This window comes from Vanessa tameamea, chromosome 11 (genome assembly GCF_037043105.1).
Source record: "Vanessa tameamea isolate UH-Manoa-2023 chromosome 11, ilVanTame1 primary haplotype, whole genome shotgun sequence".
NCBI classification, from domain to species: Eukaryota; Metazoa; Arthropoda; class Insecta; order Lepidoptera; family Nymphalidae; genus Vanessa; species Vanessa tameamea.
The window spans coordinates 522457-549949 of record NC_087319.1 but is presented as its reverse complement, the minus strand read 5'-3'; the positions used below and the strand labels follow the sequence as shown (position 1 = coordinate 549949).

The window sequence follows — 27493 nt, the reverse complement described above, 5'->3', positions numbered from 1 at the left end:
TTCTAGTAAGTAGTCTCCAGTATTCAGAAAGCACTTTATTTTTTACTTTAAATTCTGACGTGTTGGCCTTGCCATTGATAGTTCTCTCTATTATTTTGCTTTGGTTAAATACTTTGATGTGCCAGCATTCTTTAGTCCTCCGCATCACAATTAAAATATTGGGTTTAATTTTTTTTTCATTGCGACATTTTAATTAAATAAATAATATAAATATACATAAATATGTTACTCTGATCCCAATGTAAGTAGCTAAAGCACTTGATATTATATGTAGGCGGTACTTACCCAGATACACAAATCTCTGCCAGACAGACAGCGCTTGAAACTTTTGGTCTTACAGTTGTCTGTACGGTGATGAAATACGTTAACATGTTTATAGATTCCAACTTAAGCAAGCACATTAAGTTTTCATGTACTTAATATATGTTTACAGATTATCTCGTACTCAACGGAAAAAACATCGTGCAACCTACATATCTCGGATCCACATGAATAATCCACCCGCACTTTAGAAGCGTGGTGGAATAAGATCTGAAACTTTATAAGGAAATGAAACCTTCTACGTTTAGTGTACTTTTTGTACTTTGTTGTTTACCGTTATAACGTCCATGTACTAGTCTAAACTATATATAAGTTTATTTTGTATGTTATGGAAGATGCAAGTATCAAAATGGCGTATCACCGTAAGTCCTCTATCAACATTTATCAACATTTATAAATAAAATGTTTCTTACAGAATCACACTACAGACATCTTTTGAGAATTACCCAAATTGAACCAACGAGATAGTCACACATACACATGTACATGTGTGCAAACACATACACGTATATTCATCAACAATACCTTTTTAAAGATAAGATAAAATCCATAATAACCTACCAAAGGTTTTTCCAATTAATCACGAGCTCTCAACGTATCTACGATATCGATACTGTGATAAAATTTTAATCAATAAAACAAACACGCGAACCAAAAACCTGACAGTATTGAACGTATGATCAAGCAAGTGTGATTTAATTTTCATCATTAAGTTCGTGTTTGCGAAGTCAATTACAGGTAATATAGCCTTTTTATAGTGTCATATGTTGGGCTAATTTACCCTATATTCCTGCGACAAATGTATTTTATGTAATTGCTAGGCCGATGGGAAAATCGGCAATCTGATGGTAAGTGGTCACCAGCGTTAAATTCTTTACATCATACGAATGTGCCATCAACGATGTTGGATGTTATGTCCGCTATGTCTATGACTAATAGTAATAGTTACTTTCAAGGCTTTGAAAAAGGAACATACCAAGTGCCATACCTCTGTTATTTCTTCAGATTTTCATATTTGTCCCATTTAAGGTATGTGAGACCCGCACGACTCGGTCTTGCTTGCAATTGTTTATTGGTGTTGGAGTGATTTTTCTGACCATTTAGATGGCCGTGAGGCTTATGGCTGGATTAATGGTCTGGATTACCGTATTACCATCAGTTTCAGATCATCAGGCAGATCAGTTGCGCTAGAAATGACTTCCCCTTTTTTATTTTGCAAAGTTCTTTGACATACTTTGTTAATGGGCAAATAATTCAGAAAACAAATCCATTATAAGTTATTTCATTAATGCTAACCACCTAACGAAGAACCCAGCTAAGTAAAGGGAAAATGTCTTAGAGCCTTACGTTGTCTAGGCGTCAACTACGGCTATACACAAAATATTTTATTTCGAGTTACTTTTACTTAACATGTATTATAAGTAAATAATACTGATATTTTACTCAAAAATTAAGAAAATTAATCTAAAATATTCTATATTTTTTGTTTGAACATTAATCAATCAGTCGAACAATGATTACCTGATTGAACCTGATGAAAGATTAATGTCTAAGTGACGTACTATCGGTACAAGGATGTTGTTAGTACTTATCTTCGTCTGTCTATGTGTGTGTATGTTTATGTGCGGACTTTTAATAAATAAAATATAGAATGATATTTTTTGTTACACAATATTTTTAAGCATTATTGTCTTTGTGTGTAGTTTATTGTCTAGCAACGCTTTGTAAACATTTGCCTTGAATATAAACAAAGGTTCTCTAAGTCGTGTATTATTTGTTATAAAAAAAGTATATTTGACTGCTATCATCTATTATTCCACAGCTATGTCACCCCCCGGCCCACCACATGGCCACCACGGGCCGCCGCCGCACCACCCACCGCCTCCACCTCACCATCCACCACCGCCACCACACCATGGCCCGCCGCCCCACTTCTTCGGACCGCCACCGCCAAATCACCACGGGCCACCGCATCACCACGGACCGCCCCACCACCACAGCCCACCTCACCCCCACGGGCCCTCACACCACCACGGACCCCCACACCATCACCCTCCACCCCATGGCCGCCACTTTTAATAACACCTAGCATTTAAATATTTTAGGGTTGTATTTATCGAAACAATAAGAAATTAAGAGAAAATTCAAATTTCTTCTTTAATAATAAAAACTTAGTAATTATTATATATAAATTAATACAATCAATGTATCATCCACCAACATGCATTGATTCAACGTTGTGGAATAATCTTCAAACTGTCTCCCCATAAAGTAGAAGACACCTTAGGCCAGCGTTGAGAAATTTACAGTCTGTTAATTTTACAATTATATAGGCTTACTAGCTGAACCTGCGGCTTTAGTTCCATAAACTTCCAACCCCAGCTCTACCCACTTAGGGGTGGATCTTCGTAAAATCCGTTCTTAGGGGATGTCTACACCCTATGAGGAACCTACCTGGCAAATTTCAAGTTTGTAGGTGTTACAGTTTCAGAAATTTCGTAATAAATCAGTGACTGGTATTTCGCTTTTATATATAAAGATTAAATGTTTGAATCAAAACCCCACAAATAATATGAAATCAAATCAAATCGAATGTATTTTAATATTAATGTAACTGTGAAAATTCAATACGTTTGTATATTAAATAAATTTCGTATTCTGAAATATTCCTTTTAAAGAATATATGAGAAATAAATGATAACATTATTTCGATGTATTTAATTTCGTAAGTTCTCGTGTTGACCTACTCGTATCGGGATTTAATTTACAACTAGCGATCCAAAGCCGAGCGCACAGAAATCAGCGATTCTACGTAAATTCATACAGGGCTTCTATATTCTCTGAATTCATAAGATATAGTGATAGTTATTCATTTGGCAGTCGATAACCATATCAATAACCATAGCAATGTAATCTTGAATAAATTATTTTAAGTATCAGTTTAAAATCAAATATATTATGCAAGGTGCTGGATCCAACTTCGTATAGGTAAAATAAGTTTTTTTTTTTTTTTAATTAATCCTGAAACCCGATTGCAGCGCCGACTACCGGATCAAATATAAACCAAGGACCCTTTCAAAGAAAGAGTCCAGTGACATGTACAGAATGATTACACGCATGCAAAGACGAACAATATCAAGTTTAGATATTAACGTCTTTTTCCAAGCATTTGTTGAAACAACTTGTATTATCAGATCAAATAATGCAAAATGAATAAAACTTATTTTTATTCACACAGTACTCTAAACATGAATATGAGATTTTTATCCATATGAGCATCAATATTGTTTGACAAACACAATTAAAGTTATCGTTACTGCCGGTTAATTATTTTTATCCATTTCTTTAAACCATTTTTACATCAAAGAATCGCCGCCATTTGATAGTTCTTATAGGAACATAGAAATTTCTACGAAAACATTTAATCGTTTTCATGTTTTACAACTAATAAATTTATATTAAAATGTAAGTTTTATCGATTTTCTTAAGTGGTTATACCTTCCCCCCGTCCCCTCTCTGTACATCTATCCACTTCAATAATAATAAAGCACTTCACAAGCGAAGTGCCGGCAAAATATCCAACACTATGACGCTTATTTCTCACGGGTTAATTTATATTTCTCTTGTTACCAATTTTTAAGAGTTAAACAAATTGCCATCACGAGAAACTAACCAAGTACGTGGAACAGCAAGCTGGAATACTTAGAATTGTTGTGTTCCGGTTTGAAGTATGAATGAACCAGTGCCACTAAGCACTTACCAACTGGTGGCCCATTCGCCATTAAAATAAAGTTCTCTGTTAAAAAATATATATGTATCTTTAGTTATAATGTATAAAATAACAATTGTTATTTCATATTTATTTATTTTACATCTTAACATAGACATATTGTCACAGCCCGTACGTACAGCAACATAACAGCGTTCGGTTGTGCAACCGAAAATGGAAGCAGAATGATGCACCTATTTATAACTCGATTGCTGTCATTGCTTCTCAAAGGTCTTTATTTTCCTTCTCTTTATTGTTGTGTTTTTTTTAAACACTTTGTCTTTTTTTTTTGTCAGGTTTATTTATACTTTTTTCAATCGTGCCGTGTCCTAAATAAACTTTCATTCTTCCTTGTTTCTTTTTGTTGATGATGCTCATGATCCGAAGGGACGGAAAATCTGCCGAAAATATGTACACGCACAAAGCCGACGACTTAACGCGTTTTCTGAGAAATATTAGTGTAAACACGAAACTTCAAATATCCGAGTGCTACTTAGTATTTCTTGAGAGATTTAATCTTTGAATTGACCGGAACCGGGCTTTGACTTCGAACGCAGCTCACGAGATTGACAGGCTTATGAGCTACTTTTTGGGTGGTACCCTTCAGACTCTCGTAACCTTGGAAAGCAGCCGGGCTCTGTGGTATTGTTACCTAATAACGTCTTTTGCGCGATTTGAGATAATGCTGATGTACAAAAAGCAAATGTAAAGAAACAGTCTGAAATTTTCCAACTGCTGGGCTAAAACTGGCTCTCTGTCTGAGTCAGTATACTTCTGGAAGATTTCCATTTGGCACATACAGGTTCCTCCTAATTTTTTTCTTCAGCGCTAAGCACGATATGAATTAAAAATAATGTCCTCCCACATGAGAGGGAGTATGTTTTAATTACACTTTTTCCTCTATATACATAACGTGTACCCAAATTCCACGATGATTGGTTGAGTGGTTAATATTAATATTAGTACGATTGGACAATTTAGGCCATGACACGAAATGAAACAACATAACGAACATAAAGGCTAAATTAAATATGATTACAAAATTCATCCCAACAGCGCAATGGTTGAAAGGCAAGCGTTCTTATTAAGAAAGTTTTTCCCTATAACGAAATTACGTACGCCAGATGTGTTGGATAGCATTTGGTACAAGCTTCGTTGGAACAGACCATGATCTGTATACTAATAGAATAACATCAATATTGTTTTTATTTTTTAATTCTTAAAATCACATAGATTATATATATGAGTATAATTTATTTCGTTTTTAGTCTTTATTTCGAATTATTTTCTGGTTACCATAGAAACTTAATGACGTCAGATGTTCGTTAGGGTTTTTTCTTTTATGCTTTGAATGACGTATAATAAAATTCGTTTTTTTTTTTAAATTATTATGATCGATATTTTTGGAGATTAAATTGAAAATGTTCGATTTTAGTAATTAATATTTTAAACTTTTTTATATTTGTTCTCCAATCCTTAGAATCAACCTTTAATTCACTCATGATTTACACTTGTATAGTGTAAATAATGAATGAATCCATGAATTGATCACTGAATTGAATATAAGTTTCAACTGTTTTCATTCGATAGATTCGATTCGGGAAAATCAAGCTAATACGACTAACTCAAAACATACATCAGTCCAACGTCATAATGTTATTTTTCTAACCTTGCCATAAGAACCTTTCTCCAATAATACACAAGAACATGAAGTTCACGCCTGTCACGTCAATAGTCTAAACTTGTGAATCTGCTATGCAAAAAAACTATACAGAACCGCGCTTCACCATCTGCTATAAATTTATGTTTATTGGTTTTCTAGCTTATTTTAATTTATTAAAAATAAAACATCTCTTCATTTATTAGCATAGATATTTATTACTTTTGTCAATTAATTAATTTAACAATTAATTTATATTACAAGCATTAATAGTTTTTTTAAGATTGCCTGGATTCATTAGGTGCAGGCCCGTAACTTGGGGTTCACTGTTCACAAATAGAAACGTTACTACACAAAAGTAAGGGCACTTTCAAGGTGTTTGCTTTGAAAACTTTCCAGAAGTTAAACTTCTTTGGCCGTGATGAGTAATACTTCAAGGTCAAATTAGAGTGGAAAATTTTACACGTTATGTTTAAGAGAAACTTCAATTAAAAGGTTTTAACATCTTTCTTGTTTACTTAATTGTAAGTGTTTTAATTGATTTTTAGCCGACATGGCGCAGTGGTTAGAACGTGTGACTCGTAACCGAAGATTGGGAGTGCAATAATTTCCTTATGCTTTATTGTTATTAACAATTCCGGTCATGCTCGGCGATGAAACCAACCAATCCACCAACCCACATCAGATTAGCGTGTTTAAATAAACGCCCTCAAAACAAGAGGAATCCCAGTTGTGGAACATTCACTCATGCTCATTTTTTTATTTATATAATTGGAAGGAAGGAGGTTAAAATGAGCAACCGGATGGTAAATATACATTGGTGCTGTATCAAATCTTAACCTTTTCTTAAATCGCCAATGCATTGTCAACCCTCGGAACTAAGATGTTATGTCCCTAGTGCGTAATTACACCGGCTCACTCACCGTTTAAACCGGAACACAACAGTTTCTGTCTGGCCGTAGAATACGTGATAAGTAAGTATATCCAGACGGACTTGCACGAAGCCCTACCACCAAGTAAACTTCAATCTCAATTTTACTAACTAGTTTAATATTATAAAAAAAAATCTAAGTTGCGGAACACGTGAATAATTAACAGAAATTTAATTAAAAGTGCTACGTACATTTAATAAACTCACCATATTCTCGTCATACTCGAACGAAAATGAAAGGAATCCTACTTTGTTTATTGGAATTTAATTTGCTTTTCATTTAGTATTCGATGCAGCGAATTATATTTTCATTTAACGCTGACTTGGGACATTTTGAAATAAACACTAGAAGTTATTGCCTAGGTAGATCTATGGATATAATAAACTGATCTTTACTGTCGATGGCGATTAAAATCTGAGCAAGTGTTAATGAATTTTCATGTGATTAATTTATGTTTATAGTCAATCTTCTTATTAGTGGTATCGCGATATGCTATAAATTATAAACATTTTGCTAAAGAGTAGATTCGTTTAACCATGTGTGGGATTTAAAGAAACACGAATAATTTTCAATATTGCTTAATATCATATCTAGTCATATTGAAAGTCTAAACTGAAAAACAAACTGGTTAACGTACATAAATATGACCAGGAAAGGTAAATGTGACATTGACCATAATTTTTATAACATTCAAAGTCCATTTTGAGTAAGTCATAAATGACAACAATGACTCTATACGGAACAGACGCACTAATTGTATTTTTGTCCTCTGTTCAAAATTCATTCGATCGTGATGAAACTTTGGTTAATTGTTCTGCGTACGCCTGTGAAGATTCTTGGCCAAAAACAAGAATCTTCATTGCATTTTTCCTTATATTTACATAAAGACAACTTACTTATAATGTTAACATAATTAAAATTTATCGATAAAATATACCTACGGTTATTCTCTATTAAATATTTCTTTAGAAAATCCTCTTCCTCGAACAATAATACCTCTTAATCAACTGAGTAAAACTCGTCTGATTCAAGCTGCACTCTCGTTCGTCTTAGATTCTGCACTTCATGAAATAAGCACACCATTCAGAATTACTTCATTTAGAGAACCTTACGGATTTCCTTCGTATTAGAAATAAAAAGGATTAATTATATTTAAAAAAAATAGGAATTTCAATTTGGTAGTACTTTAAATCCTTTATTTTTTTAAACGATATAATTTAAATATCTAAAGCAATATTTATTTGCAAAACATGAAAATATAAAATTAAAAAAAAAAGACGACTAAGAATATTTGGCATACCATTTAAACACCCGATACAAATATTTTATCACAAATATTAACGTCTAATTTTGTAAGTTCTAAAAAATATTATTCGTTTTTGACAATTATCTATGAAGAAATTTGGAACAATCCCGCAGCCTCTCGTCAGTCGAGATTAACAATCGTGGAGAATTTGTTGATCCGTATCCTACTGACCAGATACTTTTTAAAAGGAAAAAGCCTCAGATCTTCAAAAATATACGAAGACATTATGAAACCTAGTAGACAATATCGAGACTCAAATCTTGGGCAGGTATTCGACTTTGTTTTTTATCGAAGCCGCCAATGCGCCGCTTACAACTTAACTTTCGATTCACCCTTTAAACCGTAACATAACAATACTAAGCATTGCGATTTTGCGGTAGAACATTTATGATCGTACCTATGACAAACCGAACTTGCACAAAGCCCTTCCACCAAGTAGTATCCTAAGACGAGCACATCAAAACGCTTAAAATACCAAACGAACTCTTCAGCTTCGTGTAACAATATACGCCGATAAAATAAAAAACAAATCACACAACAGATTCAATTATTACTCTCCAGATTTTATTTTAAGATACCAAATAGTATTCGAACAGAATCCAAGCCAGGATTCGTTCAGACAGATGAATAAATAGTAAAGTATGAAGTCGTTTGATACGAATGCATATTTGAACGGTGACGTATGACATCGCTATCGCTTTGCTATAAAGCACATCCGCCGAGGTAAACTTTTCCAAAGCTCGTAGGTAGCGGTATTATGCACGAAGGCGTCGCGTGCAACACAAACCCATGTGACAGAAGCTCACGTGAATAATTTTGTACTTTTAGATTATATTTCAACAAATAAGACTTACGATTGATAACAATTTATATTTATGTTCTCCTCCTCGTTAGTATAGTGGCGTGCTTAAAAGGTCATAGACCCCGGTATTGGTACTAAAACTGGGATCACGCCAAAAAAAAGGGATTATACGCCGAGCATTTTCAGTAGTACACACAGTTTGAAGTTAGGAATGTCTACACTCCCAAGCCTCGGAAAGCACGTCATTCTCTTGATCCTGAGCCTGAACTCTTTTAGGTCGTATCCGATTTACCGTCTCATCGGATAATGAGAGGTAATAGAGAGTGCACTTGTGTTTACTCACAAATTTGCGCACTATAATACGTCTTGCGTACAATTCTATAGAGCCGATATGGCATAGTGATTAGAACACGTGAGTCTTAACCGTTGATACGGGTTCCAGCACGGGCAAGTACCACTAAATTTTCATGTTCTTAGTTTGTGTTTATTTGAATTCATCTCGTGCTCGGCGGTGAAGGAGAACATCGTGAGGAAACCTACATGTGTCAAACTTAACCGCATTGGAATAGCGTCGTGAAATAAGGTTCAAACTCTCTCAATGGGAGAGGAGGTCTCTACTTTACTCTATACAATGCTAGCCTATCTTGAAACCATTGTGAACGAAATGGATTACAAGGATCTTATTGCTATTAGAATAATTAGTAAAGGATATTAAGAGATATTCGATACCGTAGATTTTGAAAATATAAATATGTTTCTTTTTATCGAATATCATATATCCATGATAAGGTTTTATATTTTATGTAAATTCTCGTCGTTATCCATACCGAGTCACCTTACAAAATATGTATGTAGATCAACATATTCTACTTAAAAAAAGAGGGGGTTCTCAATGCGGTACTATTTTTTTTTTGTTTGTTAATGCGGAATTTCATCGTTTAAGAAAACGGTTGAAGTATGTTTTTATGCTCCCCGTTTTTATGGGTTCGAATTTTATTTCTTATTTATTTTCTCAGTGTATTATTTGAAGTCTTTTTTTTTTCAAACTTCGTTTTTTATTTATAGTTTACACGTATTAATAACCCTTGAATTGCAGCTAATATTAATACAACATAAATGTTCCATCGCTGGACAAAGGCATCGTCAGACAAGTTTTGGAGCTTATACCACCGTGCTGATTTGCAACGTCAGTAATACATGGCATCGCCCGTAAATTCATCTGGCAAGTAGGTTTCCTTATGATGTCTTCCTTCATCCAGCACAAGATATCCCACGTGTGTATTTATTTATATTTAAATGTAGTTAAGATCCTTAACGATTAAACCTTATTATAGAAAGTAGAATTTCGATTATTTCTTAACAGATTCCCTATCCACATTACCGAGCTAATACTTAAACAATTATTATGAATCAGATGTTATACACAGGATGGGGAAGTTTGCTTTATTTAATTTACAATGAAACTAATGAATCATAACAGTAAAAAGTTACTCATTATTCTTCTAGTAATATCTTACATCGTGCAGCAAAAATATGATATTTATATTTATTTTAAATATTATTTACCAATAATATGTTTTGTATTTGATTGTTTATCAAGATTCTACTTAAACGTCCCTCAGATTACTTCCCGTAATATGAGTCATTTCTTTAATACCAGATTATATTGAACGCAATTAGGACAAAAATCTACCATATTGAGATTATCATTGGTATACATCACCATCAGTAATCGAGTAAAAGATTTAGACGTATGTCACGATAGTCGCCCTCAGTTCAATCGAAAAATAAAGAAGTTTATATGTGCTTACTTCAAATTTTATGAAATAATTTATTGGTTTTATTAAATATATAATAGTTAAAAAAGTATATTTAAACTTCTTATCTCTAATTATTGCTTATATTTATTTCATATTTTCAATAGATATTGTGCAATATGATAGTGCACGGTGAGACTACCTTTAAGTGGTAGAACTTTTTTTTTATTTTGATGTAATATTGTATGTACTGTTGGTTGTCCTAATGAAAATAAATAAATACGTTCCACAATTTATCTGCAATATTGTTTCCAAATATCAAATAAACTGGATCTCTCTTACAGTGATATATTTAAAGTCCAAGATACATAATTGCCTGAAACTAAAATCTAAGTATTATGTAGGGTATAACACTAAAAATCTTATATATCGACTTTGGTCTAGTGCAAGCTGGCAGGAAGCCAAGGTTAGAAAGTTTTGCGGGAGAGTGTCATTTATAATTTATTAAGTTGCAATGATCATTTAATTTGAAAAAAGTACATTGTAACAATTTATTTTTCATCAAACTTGTTTAAGTTAGGGCGCGTTATATCGGAATTTATTGATATTTAATAACAAACTATAATTCCTTATTTAGTTGAGTTTATTCAACAGAAAACTAATCATTACTGACATACTCTGAAATTAAAACGATGGATAATAGTATCTACTGAGTTTCTTGCCGGTTCTTTTCGGTAGAATCTACTTCACGAACCGGGGTTAGCTTTACATTTAATTCAACACTGAAACGTGACGATTTATCGTTTCTGTACTTAATTTAGGAAAGTTATTTCCTGATAAAATACTCTAATTTTGCATGTTTTCTTTGGAAGAATGTATAGCATCAGTTTCCCTTGAATCACAATCACAAACCTGTGGGCGAAAAATGAACCAGGTCTCCTGTCACCAGTAGAGACAAACAAGGCGAGGTGCCATACTTTTAATTTAAAAAACATACTCTTCTATCCCGCGGCTAAAAGTATCTACCGTATATAATATTAAAAGACAACATGTCATAATACAGCTATTTATTAACCTCGGTACACGTTAGTTAACAATTTTACAGCAATATAAATATTTAAATATAAAGAGACGTAATCTCGAGCCATAACTGCCGCCTGCGATATTTGATGAGCTCCTACCTGCGCGTCGCTTGCCCTAAATATTTAAGAACTACTCACCATCTTGATAACCCTTTTAAAGATTTAAATTTTAAACCTCCCTTGAGTAGGACGAAATTTTGGAGGTAATAAGCGAAATAAAAGCCAACGAAGGCTGATTCAAAATGTGTCGCAAAAGCAGTGAGTTTGGAAACCATTACATATTGGTTAGAAATACATTATAATATATAAGACGGTAGGTGAAGCATTCCGTGAAAGAGAGCGGTATTCTTTTAAATGCAAATATATTTATATTAATATCAATATTATACTTACGCGTTAATTCAATCAATCATTCAGTAAAAACTACGATAAGGGAGCCTAAAAAATGTTTATTGGAATTACTATTGCCTAGAAGCGAATATTTTATTTCCAACGTGCGTTTTTGATTAGCAAATTTAAAAAAAAAGCAGTCTTTAAATACACACGTTTTAATTTTTAAATCACACAATCATATTTTTAAATACAATATCCATTAAAATATTCAATATCACAAGCTCATTACGAATGAACACCGACGTAATAAGGTACAATAAAAAAATCGCGTGAGGATGCAGCTTTACACGGAGGAAACTAGCAATATCAAAGGTAGAAAGAGCTCAGCGCAGCGCACCTCTACACTCAATTAAAAATTTCACAACAGGTTGCTTGCCGCTGCGTCTGTGCAAAACGAACATGACTACAATAGACGAGAACAAACCTTGTTAAGATAGAAAATACACCTCGTTATAAAGATTCACATTTTTCCTACGCATTCATAACGTATTTTTGCATTGAAAGGTAACATTTCTTATCCCACTGCTGGGGAAAAGGTTCTATTCAATATTGATGTTGTTTTAAAGCTTATGTCACTACGCTTCTTTAGTTCGGATTAATGGATATACGTGTGTTTTTTTTTAATTATATATAGATGGACGGGCAATAAATGTTAACCATTTTGTCTTCTGTTAATTTATTTTTTTAATAACAAAATAAAAAAATATATATAATCGTAATGGCGTTACCCTGAAGCTACGAAAAGTTAATTAAAACTGAAACGCTTCATTTAATAAGCAAAACGGTCGAAGGTTGTTCGTTTTATTATTTCTATCGTTTGATGCATTAATATGTTTAATTAAATTATATATAAAAGTAACGTATAGATAAAAAAATATCGCTGTTTGGTCATTAAATTTGCACCATTTTATTCACTATGTTTCAGAGATGTACATTTTTTTTCATTACATACATTACATTAACAGCCTGTAAATTTCCCATTGCTGAGCTAAGGCCTCCTCTCCCTTTGAGCAGAAGGTTTGGAGCATATTCCACAACGCTGCTCTAATGCGGGTTGGTTTCAGAGATGTTTTTTGGCCAAACATTATTTATATATATAAAAGCGAAATATCTTACTGAATCAATAGCACCTACAATCTTGCAATTTGGCAGAAAGGTTCCTTATAGGCTGTAGACATCTGCTAAGGATGATTCACGAAATTATTTATTTTATAATTAAATTATTTTTAGTAAGTAAGATGTTATGTCCCTCGTGTACATAGTTCACTGGCACACACCGGAGCTCAATAACCGATAGAATAGATCTTGAATGGTTGGTACTTACCCAGGTAGGCTTTTTTATAAAATAGGTAAACGGACGGGCAAAGGGACCGTTTTATGGTAAGTGGTCACCACCACCCATAGACATTAGCGCTATAAGAAATATTAACCATTCCTTACATCGCCAATGCACCACCACATATTTTTTTATCACTTGTGCCTGTAATTACACTGGCTCACTCACTTCAAACCAGAACACAATAATACTAAGTATTGCTCTTTGGCGGTAGAGTATGTATTGGGTTGGTACCTACCCAGGCGGGCTTGCCCAAAATCCTACCATCAAGTATGAAGAAACGATGAATTATTATTTAAATTGTATAAAATCTCAGTAGTACAAAGAGAGTTCAATACTGATACGGCGCCCATTCCGATGCAAATGGCACATCGTTGAAATATGCGACACCAAATGAAATCATAAATTCCAGTAAATAGTAGCAGGAGGTACGCGCTCTGGCGACCGTTCAGTCCTTAGTGGTTTGTATTAAATTTTAAATTATTGCATCCGCTATAAACGACGCGTTATACGAACAGGAAACAACAACAACTTTACTTTTATTTCCTTGCCGTCACAATATCACTTAAAGTGACTTCATGTTTCGCTTTTTAAAATATTTTATTTATTATTAAGAACTATGTGTCAGTAAAATTCAGATACAAGGCAGCCTGTTGAAAATTATTCTGCTAAGTTCCATCGGTGCGGTTTGTTTTTTTTTATGCAAACGATCAGGCTTACTTGATGGAATACCACTACCGACGCCCATGGACCTTTGAGAGATATGTAGACTCTTTTCTTAAAGATTCGGATTCGGAAAAACCGCTGGAGAAAGCTCGGTTTGGTGGAAATATAGGGCAAAATTTCATTCTCATGTAGGTTACGTGACAATGTTTTCCTAATTGCCAATCACGAGATAATTTTGACTACAAATGCAAATTAAAGACTGTCAATTCAGATTTCTTTGCCTGGATTTGAACACAGTTCTATCCACTGTGTCATCTCGGCTTGATGCATTCGTGGTTATTCATGGTTGATAAACAACTGAATAATAATACGATATAATTAAAACTGGAAACGAATTTTGATTTTAATTATAAAAATATGTCGAAAATAAAAATATACATGCAACGCACAATATAAAAAAAATATTATTAAAACTTTTTATTTTAAATACTTTAATTTATAATACAAATCAAAAAGTAATATTTTCAAAGCATATCATATCGTGTGATCATGGAATGAAACGATTAGTCGGACATGAATAGTTCAGGACCACGTTGTTCTTACGAGTCGTAAGAGCGTAGATTGAAATTCCGTTTACTAATCGATACTAATTCGCAGAACGTTTTGCTACTTAGGAGTTGCAGGCGGGGGCCTTCGCCGGCGGCGCGATTTATGGCAGCATTAGAGTCGCATTTGTAGCGCGCACTCGCACACTCGCAGCGACCGCTCCACGCAAAGCTGTTTACCTAATCCCGGAGAGGAACTGAATTTATTACTTATATTTCACGCTATCGGTTCAAAAAGTCTTATGTGTAACATACTTTAAATGCTAAATAATTTCCGTAGTATGTTATATATAGAATAGTTACCTGTCCCGACTTCACGCGGTTAGAATGCGTATCTACATAAAACGTGTTTATGGAAAGACGTCATCGATATTTTTTTGTCTCGTACCTTTGCTATCTTCCGCAGAACAACTCGAAAAAGTTTCATCACATTCGGATTATTGGTTTACACAGATCATACACAGAATCATTAACTATTATTTATGAATAAGTATACATAAACATTGAAATAAAGCTGACAAAGATATACATTCTACACTTTTGTAAATCTTCATGGACGACAACGAAATAATCTATTTTTCTTTATGTAACTTAACTTGTTAGTCTGTGTGGATCCAATGTTGGAACTTAATTCTAAACCTATTCCTTACAAGCGCTTGAGCTGAAATTTTACACTTTTAAAACTGGTGACAATACTTTCGAGTATCTATATTATTATATATTAGGTATTATCATTTTTGTACAAAGATTAAACAAAATCAAATTAACTTGGATAAGATATTCACTTGCGGGTAACATAATAATGTCATAAAAAACGTAATTATTCAAGAAACACCTTCAGAATTTTTATTTATTAAATCATTATAATGAGTACCTACAGCAACTTTCAGGGGCTCCTACCTATTTTTCTAGGCGAGGAGGGCGACACAAGCGGTTACGGAACGTTGATGTGTATTGCAAAGGGGCTTCCTTAGACTTACACCTAGGTCGCAAGTCGCAGGAAATAGATAGCATAGATCGGTGGATGAGCAAATGTGCCACGTGACGATTCTTGGTCACCACTGCACATATTTATTGACCCCGTAAAACAAAAACATTTCTTACATCGCCAATGCGTCACCGATCTTGCGAAGGAAGATATATGATATATGTCCCTCACCCTTCGAACTCAAACAAAACTATACTAAGTATTGCAGCTTGGCGGTATTGAGCGAATGGGTGATACTTACTATGCTACTACCAAATAACGCCGGCACAACCAAAATGAATCCATTGAGTGCTATGAGATTCGTCTCTTAGTGAAAAATGAAATGAAAAAAGAATATGTATTTAAATAGCCAAAGACAAAACAGTTCAATATATTTTACTCTATTTGTTAAATGATTTGCTTTTTTAAAATTAAAGAAGTGTTGAACAAAAAAACTCTTTCGAAGTTTCATAAATTTATTCATAAAACTTTCAATAATGGTTATGGTCGAATATCGGCATTGGGCGAAATAGTTTCATAAATTGGCAATTTCATTTTTAAGATATGGTTTTATATCCAGTGTGCGCCGACTGACTCTTAGATACGCTAAGAAATGATTTTATTAAATTTTTAGTCGTAAGCCGCAACTCATGGCGGAAAATTTAATAAACTTGATTATATATCCTGGGATGCATAAATAGGGAAAGCAGATCTTTAATAAATTACATTTTGAACATTAAAATATATATACAATGTTATCAAAACGTTTATTTTAAAAAATATAATAAAAATCTTCGTTTAAAGTAAAAAGAGGTCGATCTTAAACAAAGATTACTGGTTCGAATACGGACAAGACAAAGTTTAGTTCTCATTTCCTTTTGTGTTAATTTTTTTTTCAGTCGTATAAATAGACGGACTGCGGAGGGCCTGATGGCAAGTAGCTACCACTGTCTGGATTTTTTTTAGTTAGGGAAACAAACAATAAATGTTACATGCAAACATTATCAGCCTCTAAATTTCCCACATCTGGGCTAAGGCCGCCTCTCCCTTTGAGGAGAAGGTTTGATGCATATTCCACCACGCTGGTCCAATGCGGGTTGGTGGATACACATGTGGCAGAATTTCGTTGAAATTAGAAACATGTAGCTTTACTCGCGATGTTTTCCTTCACCGCCGATAACGAGATGAATTAAAACACAAATTAAACACATGAAAATTCAGTGGTGCTTGCCTGGGTTTGAACCCGCAATCATCGGTTAAGATGCACGCGTTCTAACCACTGGGCCACCTCGGCTCATATCGTTCGTTTTACATGTATGAATTATACTAATTAATTTGTTCATAAGCCGATCATGTTCCAAATTAAATCTAATTTAACATATCAATTAACGTGCACTTCAGTTACATTATTAAGAATTACATATTTATCAATTATGTATAATGTTTGATACTATAATAAATATTGATCGTAACTCGTTTTACCAATGGGCTACCAACTTTGTGAATTAAGATACTTAATGTTGTTGCGTTGAGCCAGTGTAACTAGAAACACAAGGGATTTAACTTAGTCCACACGGTAACAAGAACATCAGAAAAGTGGGTGATGGTAACAGATAGGCTTGCACCATGCCATACTACCAAGAAGAGTAGGGCTTTAACGTATAGTAACATACTCATCAAAAATATATATACATAGTGTCTGTTTGTAATATTAAAATAACCGCTTTTTAATACATAGACCATTACGTATACAATTTTTGTCTGTCTGTTTGTTCCGGCTAATCTCTGAAAAGGCTGGGCCGATTTTGACAGGACTTTCACTGGTAGATAGCTGATGTAATAAGAAATAACTAAGGCTACTTTTATTTTAGAATTATACATAAAATAATAATAAAGTCACGTTGCAATATCTAAATACCTTCCAGTACCGCGCGTAGCCCTTGCGCACGCTACCACTCCGCCGTCACTAACAACGACTTAATATCAAAAAACCTGCCTAATACAGAATTAACAAGTTCTAGTAAAATCTGCGAACTGAACAATAACTTTTTTGTTAAATTCAAACGCGTACGAAGCCGCGAGCACAGCTAGTAATAAATATATTAATAGTTTTACGTTTATAATATTTAAGATATTATTTTTCCTTTTTGAATTTCTTCACCTGTAAGTATGTCTAATTGTTTCGTTTCAAAATATATTTTTCTTCCTTAAAAAATTCTATCTCCGACTTTTTAATTAGTCTTGTTTCATTACTCAAATCGGATTTGCATTCACGCCCGCGGTTCTCGAGTACGATCTAAATTTCCTCGTCAAAACAATGGGCTAAGCTTTTTTGTGGGTTATAACTTAGGAGCGTCGCCTTTAATTTTAAAGCTTACAAAGTGATATTAATATTTTTATCCTGTATTCAACATGACTCTATAATAATATAAATATTTTATCAAAAAAATTACTTGCATCAAGTTTATCGTCTAATTTAAATGAGTTACCAATTTACCAAACGGGGAATATTGAATAACTAAATAAAAAATAATTGCCCAAATCGATTAATAAACAACGAAGTTCTGATGTAACAAATACCTCTGAAGTGCAAAAAGATAATTATTAAAACGACCCCAGATAAGAGTTTCGAAAAAAACAAGGTCTACAATTTCATCTTGAAAAGTATTTATTTATGTTCAATGATCGTGTTATATTAACTATATAAATATATTAGACTGATTGCTAGCTTAGATAATAGGCGCACGCACACACACAAATGTCTCTGAAGCTGTGCCGGCAAACCGGTCAATATTGCTGGATTATAGGCTTAATGCTACTGATGAATAATTGTGCCCATCCGACCCGGATTAAACCGCCTTCTGTTGATTTAATTGACAATCCAGATATAATTTTATTGTTAGCTATTAATAGTATAAACACGTCACCAGTCAAACAGTGACTCCCGTTGGTAGTTCATGTTAAATATTTAGGAGAAAAATAATTTACATTGAGGTCGAAATAGTCAGAAAATGGTGGTAAGCGTACAATAATTTATTTGTATAGAGTTGATAATCGTACATACGAATTTTCATTTTTACAATATATTTGGTATACGACTACCTACATACATGATATAATTGCGTTAGCGTTGATATTAAATTCGGTCTTTCAAATGACGACTCAGGTTTCGGTTACTCGGAAAAAAAATATATAAACATTTTTGTACATACTAACACGATCCTCAATTTGGTCTCGACTAGTTTTATGATAACACTCGCCGTTTAAAAATTGCGAAAGCGCCGATCCTTTTTTATCATTATACATTTGACATTCGAAAGCAAAAGACAGCAACAAAATTTAATCAATCACCTCCTTAACAATATTTGCAGGTGAAGTCAACTTTATCTTCGTTCATTTTTTAACAAATATTAAAAACAAAATAAAATAAATATTTAAGAAGGGCATACAAAAAACGGCATCTTTTACCTATTTTTACTCGATAACAATAAATTTGTGTACCTACTGTTGTTTACCTAGTCAATATTACGGAACCCTTAGCCATAAGAAAAAGCCAAGAAAATTAAAGGTTCGAGTCCAAACAGCACTATATTTTCAATATGTTTAATTTGTAACTAATCACGTGCTCATTAGTGAAAGAAAATATTGTGAGGAGGTTGGAGCTGCTTGGTAAATATGCCATAATGATACATTTAAAGGATGTTACTTGATAATAGGAGGCAGTTTAACTACAAGCACAAGGGATATATCTTAATTCCCAAGGTTAGCGACGTATTGACAATGTAATCAAATGGAATGATTAATATTTCGTACAGCGGCAATTTCTACGGGTGACGACTTAATAACAGGTACCCATTTGCCCGTCCGACTTTATATTCCGCCGCCTTCAAGAATATACACACAGGATATATATGAAAGAATCAAATGCCAAACTGCGCTCGTACTTATCCGGATCCAGAATTCAAATCCACAATCGTAAAGAATTATAACCGTTTCTGTTACCATTTGTTGGCACACGGTCAGAAAATCAAGCTAACTGATAAGTGTCGTACAATTTTATTGAAGTGCTCCATTAAGAATGCGGTTAGACCCGTCGAATGACCGCGGCGGCGCTATCGTCGCGTTAATTACCTACGGAACCCGCTCCCAGACCCCGTCACTTGACCCGCGTCATTTTCCATAGTACTTAAAATAACTGCGGTGTCGTTTTCATTTCTCTTGCGGTCTCAGACCTAGTCATGATTTCACCGAAAAAGACTATTCAGCAAGTTGTTTATATTACAAAAAAAAATAATTAAAAAATAGTGTATCTAAATCAAATTCCTGTTCTAACCTTATCCCACTTTTTTTTTAAATTGAGTGTTTCCCAGCGCCCGTAAACTTTCGACTGTAAACAATACCAACATTCCGTTTACCACATATGTACAAGGTATTATTTTATTAAAATCAATACAAAATATACTTTATTCAAGTAAATACTTATAAGCACTTGTACAGTATCATTTTACAGGTCACAAAAACTAAAAAAGTTTCGGAATGTGAAACCGTGAAGAACCAACCAGGAACTCAGCAATTACTTTTATCTACAAATTAAATTACATACATACTTTATTAATTGAATAAAATCAAGTCATAATTAAGTATGAAAGTCAATGAATACGAACCCCACTTATTCTTTAAATAATAATTTATTTATTAATGTTTTGTAAATATTTAATTTAAGTTTATTAACTAGTAAAACTTCAAGTATTTGCGGAATAATATTTAAGAAGTGAACAGCTTACCCGAGGACGGATTGATTATATTTTCAGTGACAGAACTTGGTGTTACAAGTTTTTCTATACGTCTCGTGTTTACAATATTTGTTGTTATGGACTAGCTGTGTGGTGGGATATCCCATGGGAACCAATTACCATATTTCTAACGTCAAAAATGGCGTATTAATGAAAGTTTTGTATGGACATAAAAAAGGGGGCAAATTTTCAAAAAACACTATTCCACAGATAAAATATAGTCGGTATAGTGATTTTTCTCATAAATAGAAGCGTTAACACTGTAATAACGTTTTTCTTATTTGCCAAAATGACTTCCATACAAACTTTTTGCTTGAGTGATGAAATCCTTTTTGTTGTGAAATTTTCAAAAATTAACAATTGTATATAAGTCTAAATATTGATTCCAAATTTGTTACATTAGAAATTACAAATTTTTATACAAATATTCATTGTCCCTAACTCCTCCTCCTCCTCTCGCCTTTTTAAGGAGAAAATTTATCAATATGATTAGAACAAAACACACATATGGTAGAGTAACTGAACCTGCGGCTTTACCAGCGCGAAATTTATTAAACACAAACTTCCAACTCCCGTTCTACCTCCTCAGGGTTAAAGTTTCGTAAAATCCGTTGTTAGTGGAGGTTTACACCCCATAAAGAACCTACCTGCCAAATTTTAAGTTTGTAGGTATTATAGTTTCTGAGATTTCGTGGTTAATCAGTGAGCAGTATTTCGTTTTTATATATATAGATCGAAGATTAAGTAAAATTTAAAAAGAAACGTCTGGTAAAAATGAACAAAAAAATGGCGGACAGAATATATTAGTATGATCAAAAAATGAAATCTTACTAAGAATTATATGATATTACAGTAATATACTGTAAGTATTAAAACTTTAATAAAAATATCTCGAGCTCTGAAATTCAAAAAGACCCAACAGGTCTTTTTTGATGAACAAATACCATATATGTTGCAAGAGTCACCCCGAAGTAATATTCCATATATTTAAACTCAACATTGTCATAAAAAACATTGTACAACTAGACGCTTTTGTCCCAAACGATGGCGGCCATTTTTTATTTTCAATTCAACACGTCTTCGGTGGTTTATAAATTATACTTTTAATTTACACTGCAAACATTATACTGATCGTTTTTAACAATCGTAAAACTAATATTTTGATACCCTCATTACGCTTAATTCATAATTATCGTTAAACAATAATACGAGAACGAAAATTGCGGCATTTTACAGTTCTGAATACGACACTCTTGGGTCCTCTAACGACCCGTCCAAGCCATTGTGAAATCATTATTAATTATATAACTCTGCTGAACTAACCTCGCTATTAATCGTTATAATCCTTTAAACGATATATTTAAATAACATTTAGTATTAATTCTTACATCCAATATAAGCGTAATATTCAAAAAGTAACCGACTTTATATGTATACCGAGTAAAGGTAAAGGAGAGGAGTTTCCTCTAATTGTTTGGAGCTTAATCCACAACGCAGCTCTTATGCGGGTGTTGTTAGATCTAATAGTGCAGATTTTCTTAAGATGTTTTCTTTCAATGATCCAAATTAATTACATTAAAAAAAAACATTGGAATTTGAATCCACCAACCACTGGCCGATGTCTATACGTCCGATTAGTGTACTAGTTATTAAGACGATAACAAAATTTTTAATCATCCATTAGCCTTTGTACACTGATTCACAGAGCGCTTCAATTAAACGTCCTTTCTCTCTGTTAATAAAAGGGAATTTTAAGATAATCTTCCGACGAGTAGCTCCTTAAAGAATAAAGAACGACATAAATAAGGAGAGAACTTTGTCTTCTTTGCAAAGTTACAATTTAATAGAATACGAAGGACATGCAACATGTTACATTTGTAGAGATAAAGTTTGAGAAGGCGTGTCGATTCAGTAGCGCTCGTACGAAGGGAAACAAGACTTGTCGAAGCGCTCTTTTTGTGGTTGTCAAAGTTGTAGGAAACATTCAACGATCGCCGACGGCGGCTGTACGTCACTGCGATGTATTTTTGTCGATTTTTTCTTTTTATGTATGTGTTGCGGAATAATTGAAACGAAAGGAATTGTAAGGAGAAATTATGAATTGACTTACGATTACAATTTACGTATGTAACATATACAGTTCATATTATATTATATTAGCGACCGGCCCGGCTTCGCACTGCTGATACTAAATATACTAGTATGTATTTATATATTACGTTCATAGCTTTTCAGTCATTAGACAATAAAAACCGCTATGTCCTTGCGTTTTAAATCTGTAATATCTTCGAAAAAATTTATATTACATGCTGTAAAGGGGCTTGTAAATTTATATTAAATGCATAATGTATTTAAAGCGTAGTATTGTAAAGCGATATTGCTTAAAATCGCTTCGAAAATAAGCCATTATATCTCGTAAAAATAAAGGATAAAAAATGGTTATTGTTGGTTATCCCTAAGAGATAGACATATACCATCGCGAACTTGTAGACCTTTTTAAGGTGTATAATACAAACTCTATTATTTTGATCTATCTTGTAGGGTTCAACCAGCGTTTGCAATGTGAGCACAAGAAAATGTGTTTACTTACGACTTCACATTAGAAACCCTAAAACTATCAGTGTTTCTCTGCTATATTGTGCATGTATTATACATATAAACCTTCCTCATGAAACACTCTATCTATTTAAAAAAACCGTTAAATTATAATTAAAACCGTATCAAAATTCAAGCATACACAGGGGCATAGACAGCGGTACGCGACTTTATTTTATACTATGTAAGGAATAAATATAATATTCCAAAAAAAAAACATACTAAATATTCGATCAAAAATTTCAAAATGTTTGTGATCTCTTCGTAAAATTAAAAAACAGCATTCAACTAACCGCGCTCACCACTACCAAATTGATACTTCCCAGATTTTGAACTTTGATTATTCCGATTTATACGATTTACGTTCTAGAGACTTCCAAATATATTTATAATCTGTAAGAATTTTATACGAAACACGAAAACAAACACGATACATCATTCGAATTTCTTGAAATATAATACATATATGAATTTACCAATTTTGTACTAAGAACGTCAATTTATCCTACTTGTTTTTACTTTAAAAAACACACGACGACCTCAATTATTATTATAGGCTTTATTCATGTGCCATTTCTCATGTGTCATCTTGTTCTAGTTCAATAAATCTTTATTAAATTATTTATTATGAGTGTTTTGCGGGGACTCAGTTTAACAACGATTTTCTGTTACCATTGATTTAACATTTGAAAAAAATAAGATTCAGCTCCTTTGTTTAATCACGTCTAACCAACATACGTAATACCGTTAGACATCAATATGGACTCTGCAAACAAATTTCTGATTTAAAACACATTCTAAAATACAAAACTATCTAACGGCAATAAATATCTATAATAAGTTACCTTCATTATTAAAAAACAACCAAAGATGTCACAATTACATGCTATTTTAGTAATATAGTAACTTTGTAAATGATAACATATTATGGTTATTTTATTATTCATAATAATAGAGACATTTTTATTTAAATTTAGAATGCTTTTTAAATATTAATTATTCAGCGAGATGGCACAATGGTTCAATTACGTAAATCTTAACCGATTATTTCGAGTTCAAACCCGGCCATGAACATTTTCATGTGCTTAATTTGTGTTTACAATTCCTCCGTGTTCGGTTCTTAAATACAATAAAATTCTGCCTCATGCGCATTGGAACACCGTGATAGTTTACAAAATCTTGTAATCCTTTTACGTTAAGAAAGGTGAGTCCGTTTTATTAGTAATTATTTAAGCATACTATATGAAATATATATCTTATGATATCAAACATGTAGTGTATCAAAAACGAACAAACATTTTTCCCATCTGCAAAGCCACGACGACTTGATTTTGCAAAGTATGTTTTAAATTTCGCTTTCTAATTACCATAATGTTATTTATACAATATTAAAATGAGAAAATATAAATAACAGAATCATTAAAGACATTTCAAGATGGCCGAACGAAATTTTATTCCCCATTAAAAGAAAGTACAAGAGACACAAAGTTTCAATTACTTTGAATTGTTTTTAGTTATTAACGAGGAATATCAAACAAAGATTATATATCTGTGCATAAAAATCTTGCTTAATGTATGTAATATAATCTTATATATTATAGTATGTATATATATTCCTATTTTGCTTACCTAATTAGAGATCTCACATCTATCTTAAGATTGGCTTGCATACGAAGGAGTCGTGTTAAACTTACCTTTTTAACAATTGTGAATTGTTTTAAATAATATTGAAACTCCTTATTGCTAAATACTGACACTAGGACAGGACATAAACATAATTTTTATTAATAATTTCGTGCAGGTGTAGACCTAGGATAGACCCCATCCAAACCTATCCACAATTATAGATCGATAAAAATAATAACTTTAAGTCCGTATCATACATCCGTATGTTGTCGACTTTCTTTTTCGCAAAATTCGTATAGTTGAGATATTTCAATAAATTAACCTTTAATCAAGTGCAGTTTTATTTATGTTTTCCTCTAATCTTCAATAATGAAATCTAAAGGCGGAGAAGAGTAACTACTGAGTTTCTTGCCGGTTCTTCTAGGTAGAATCTACTTTCCGAACCGGTGGCAGCTTTACATTTAATTCAACTGACACTGACTGTTGACACTACCTTATTGACTGTAAAAAACTGTAACATTCAAAAGTTCTTTTATAAGTATATTTGAATAAAGAATATTTTGATTTTGAACTAAAGTAATTGTAACTAAATAACTACATAAATGTAACTAACGTTCTCTAATATGAAATATGCAGTAGTTAAAATATTTACGAAATGGAAATTCGCTCAGTAAATAGTCGAAGCATTTAAAACATTTCGACACTGATTTTCAACAGTCTCTAAATGGTTCTCTACTACTAACTGTAACGAAAATATTACAAAGAATAAATTAGCTGCCATTCAAAACGAGGATAAGAAAAATTATGATTGAAAAAAAAACAAATCAATAAATACGATTTCATCACAATTTGCCACTAGACTACGTTATGTTTTTCTCAAAGTTAAAGGAGTCTTTCAATGTAAATACAACCACATAACTTGTGCAGTACTTGAAATTTTTGTTTGAAGATAAAAGCGTAAATTATTTCTAACGTTAAAAACATTAACGTCTCAATATGCCGGGGCTGTTAAAAGTTATCCGTAAGATATAAATCCTTTTATATTGTAAGTACAAAGTTTCTCCGCCTAGAGCAGACATACAAGGCACAGCTTTGCAGAGTTTTCCTTGTTAACATATAAGCTTTAAATATACAGTTAAATTCATTTGAGTAAATAGACTTAAAAGTCAGAGCTGAGTCGGGGGGTCAGAAATCCAGAAAAGCATCAATGCGTTTCAATATGTTTATAACTTGTCTCACGCTTGGCGTTGAAGGAAATTAACCTTAAGGAGCATGAGTCGTATGAAATTCTGCCACATGTCTCCACCAGCCGGAGGAGAGGCAAGGCGGAATAAGCACCAAACGTTCTCTTTAACCAACAGGCATTCGTCTGCTCGGATATTTTAAGGCTTTTTGTAATGGACTTTACTTTAAAATAGTGTATGAAATTAATATATTAAGCTTTGTTTTGTCAAATGTCTGTTAACTGAATCCGGAGTGCATATTGCATAATGCAGAACCCTCAGCCGAGAGCGGATAAAGCGCGATGTGTCAAAATCAATTTTCACATTTACAGGTTGCTATTTTCAGTTTAGCCGACGTAGTCCAGGAGACTATTATATATATTTAAATGATTTATTTAAAAACTGTTTTTTAAAAACAATAATACAATTTACTTAACGTGATACCGATGGTAGTTTTACATTAAAATTGACATTGTAAAAGGACGATCCAAAAATGTATAATATTGTATAACTAGATGAAAACCCTGCTTCGCTCGGGTAAAATACATAAGTAAACAAATATAAATAAATAAATATACTAACTACCGTATCTCTGTACGAAAATATTATTTGAAACACAACTTAACAGTGCAAGAGATTTTAGTAGTGTGTGCCGAAGGACAATTACACTCTCCATTCCCTCACTAGTATTATCCGGGAACCTGAAGTGACCATAGAGTTCAGCTACACGTCCTACAAAAGGCCCGGGAATGTAAATATTCCCAACTTTAAAACTCTAGGTTTTATAATTATAATTAAAGTAGTTTTACTCGTTTTAATTTTATTTCAAATGCAAACAATAAACACTAAACAAACAAAACACGAATACTATTTTAACAAAGCCTCAATAATCTGTAGGGGCTCCTGGTCTACATGTGAAGGTTCTATTTGAGGAAGGACAGGAGTATATCGATGGCGGGCGTCCAGTCGCGACAGGCTAAATGCAGCGAGACTGCAGCTACAACGATCTGCACTTTGCCCGATGAATTTTTAATAGCTTAGGTTATTTCGACGCGAAGTGCCTAATTAGCTTTTGCAAATCTCTCTCAGACTGAAATACCTGTATATTACAGCTACATTTGTCTTAGGGAATTAGACTAATTGAAGTATTCCTGTTTTGATATCGTAAGGAATTTATTTTTACGTTATAAAGTCAGTTTATAATGATGATAAGTAGGAAGCTTCTTCCTATAATAATAATTAAATACCTGATTACAACTGTTTCTTATAAAAAACCGGATAGGGCATTGTAAGCACTCGTCCTTATCATCAATAAAGATATCACCGGCAAAAATCTCATTCGCATATCTTTTTCATTTTTTTTCATTTCAACCTGATGCTGGGATTTGTGCAAGCCCGTCTAAGTAGGCACCACATAATCATCACATTTTCTATCAAGCAGCAATACTTTTTATTATTGTGTTCCAGATTTAGCCAGTTTAGGGTTAGTGAGCCTACAACTACTTAGATGTTATATGATATGTTCAATACGGCCGTAACATCTTAGTAGCCATGGTTGACAAATATTTTTAAATTAATTATTTAAGAATTTGCAAATTCGAAGATCAGGTTTTGCTTAGTGGATAGAACATGTGGATATTTACCGAAGGTGGTTAGTTCA

General features: G+C 33.1%; 1 protein-coding gene and 1 long non-coding RNA gene across 2 annotated transcripts in view; both read left to right on the top strand.

Annotated features, from left to right (window-relative positions):
• The window catches only part of Tasp1 (Taspase 1), a 140455-nt gene that overhangs the window by 52916 nt on the left and 60046 nt on the right, over positions 1–27493 (top strand). The window lies entirely within an intron of this gene.
• Positions 921–3028, top strand: LOC135193498 (uncharacterized). The gene is made up of 2 exons (XR_010309274.1): positions 921–1059; positions 2144–3028. It is a non-coding gene; the product is annotated as an uncharacterized LOC135193498 (long non-coding RNA).